Raw genomic sequence first — 2,741 nt, 5'->3', positions numbered from 1 at the left:
TTTTTAGAGACGGAGTCTTGCTATGTTGCTCAGGCTGGTCTCCACCTCCTGGCTTCAATCATTCCTCCCACTTTGGCCTCCCAAAGCGCTAGGATTACAGGCATGAGCCACCAGGCCCAAACTCCATCCTGCATATCTGTAGACCCGAAATGTAAGAGTGAATTGTTAGTCCTGGCAAAAGAGGCTCTGGCATAATTTTAATTTCCTGCAGCCTTGTTTTATAAAATATACTTTGTCTTCTTGTAAAACAAATGATGACAATTTGCAGAAAAGTTATTAAAACATTGAAAGAACAGGTTGCAAGATCTCATCGCAAATCTCAAAGTGGTATCTGGATTGTTTTGTTTCAACACTCATTTGCCAGAACCCTTACGATAGCACATGAGGCGTAAACAGAAATCGAGGCTTTGGGTGTCGTGGCTACTTTGCAGGGCTGGGCCCCAGGACTTTTCTGCAGGAAGTTCATTGCCCACCCAAGATGCCTCCAGAAGAAAGCAGAAACTTCTGAGAGGAGCGTGAAGGCTCTGTTTCTGTGCTGCACAAACAATTCCTAGTTTATTTGTTTCCTAAATTGTTTATCTTATTGGTTTTTGTGTTTCCAAAAGCAATGCATGCTCATTACGGGAAGCACAGAAAATTACAAACAAGTAAATGAACACTAAAAACGACTGTAATCTCACCAAGGTAGACAAATAGCTTGGTGTCTCTGTCCTTGTAACCCATTTCTATGCTGCATGCATCCATTTGTGTCTATTTCAAAAGTGAGATGCAAACTATTGTTGTTTTTTGTTAAATGACAAAAATAGTACTTGCTAATTGCTCAAACATTATGGCATTAATGTAGAAAAAAAGCCAATTTATTATGCTCATTAAAACTTTTTTTTTTTTTTTAAATCTAAAAATTTTGATTGGCAAAGGATTAGAGACTAAATTGTTGATGTTTGAATTGTATTGTGGTTTTGGTTAAAGTTTGATGCAGGACCTTCAGAGCAAAGAGACGGTACAATGGTGAACTTTGGACAAGTTTTAAACAAGTCTCGTTCTGTCCCCAGGCTGGAGTACAGTGGCACGATCTCGGCTCACTTGCAAGCTCCGCCTCCTGGGTTTAAGGGATTCTCCTGCCTCAGCCTCTGGAGTCGCTGGGATTACAGGTGCCCACCACCATGTCCAGCTAATTTTTGTATTTTTAATAGAGACGGTGTTTCACCATATTGGCCAGCATGGTCTCGATCTCCTGACCTTGTGATCTGCCTGCGTCAGCCTCCCAAAATGCTGGGATTACAGGCATGAGCCACTGCGCCCCGCCCTTTAAACAAGACTTAAAGACCAGTGCACAAAGTTTCTGAGACCACACCCGGCCCTTTAAACAAGATTTAAAGACCAGCACACAAAGTTTCTGAGTACAAAAATATACCTATTTTTCTGAGTACAAAAATTAACCTATTTTAGGTTAGGGTCATTAGACCAGAATTAGATTCATTCTTTTTTTTTTTTTTCTTTTTTTAATTAAAAAAGATGGGGTCTCCTTATGTTGGCCAGATTGACCTTGAACTCCTGACCTCAAGCAACTCTCCAGCCTTGACCTCCCAAAGTAGTAGGATTACAGATGTGAACCATTGCACCTGGCCACAATCATTCTTTTGATAATAATGATGGTGATTCATTTTATATGCTGTGTTCTCATGCAACCCAAGCAGACCCCACTGCTTCCAGAGATTCCCTTGGCAGCCACCCTGGGTTGAGGAGGGTCCCCTCCTGGCACAGCTGGAACCACCGGTGAAGAGCCATTTTTCAGTCAGCACCATTTAGTAATACAAGACTTTTAGCCTCGAGGAGTCTTCCGTTGTTAGTTCCTAACTTTAATGACTCTGTGGTAAAAATTCCTTAACGAATGACTTCTGTGCAACAATCACATAATTTTTAAAATTCCAGATGCTTTAGCCATTCAGAATCCATTTTTTCTTTCAAAACCAGAGTTCACCGGCTGCTTCTCTTGAGCCAAGACTTTGCAATCAGCTTTTAAATGTTCATACCAAGTAGAAGCAGGAAGAGAGAACTGTGGCTGGGCAATGAATGAAATACTGACATTTAGCTGTAGAAGGTAGGCAGGGACTAACATGGTGCGTACAGCCTCTTTTATGACTACTGGTCCTGTATCTGCTTCCTTTCCCTGCCCCATTTCCCCTTTGGCCACTTGCTTTTTGTCATGATTCAGAAATGGATGCTAGACATTGTGGGCTCCCTCCAGTCACCAGGGTCACTGGTCACTGACTTATAAACAGAATCACAGAACTTATTTTCAGATGAAGCTTCAAAATAGCAATTGGCTAAACTCCTTGTGTTCTGGCAGGTAAGATGTCGGCATCCTTATTTAACAAATGATGCTACTGAGAACTATGTATGTAGAGACGGAGTCTCAAAATAAGTGCAGTTATGCCTCGCATAATGACGTCTTGGTCAATGTCACATATGTGAGAGTGGTCTGACAATTTCCTGTTGCCTAGTATTTACTATACATTTTGTTGTTATTTTGTGGACTTCTACTTAGTAAAAAAAAGTTAACTGTAAACCAGCCTCAGGCAGGTCCTTCAGGAGGTATCCAGAAGAAGGCATTGGTGTCATAGGAGATGATGGCTCCATGCATGTTTTTGCCTTGAAGACTTTCCAATGGGACAAGGTGTGGAGGTGGAAGGCAGGGATGGTGATGATCCTGACCCTGGGAAGGCCCAGGCTAGTGTGTG

Source organism: Macaca mulatta, chromosome 1, assembly GCF_049350105.2.
Source record: "Macaca mulatta isolate MMU2019108-1 chromosome 1, T2T-MMU8v2.0, whole genome shotgun sequence".
Taxonomy (NCBI): Eukaryota; Metazoa; Chordata; class Mammalia; order Primates; family Cercopithecidae; genus Macaca; species Macaca mulatta.
The sequence above is the reverse complement of the archived record's forward strand: the minus strand, read 5'-3'. Positions refer to the sequence as shown.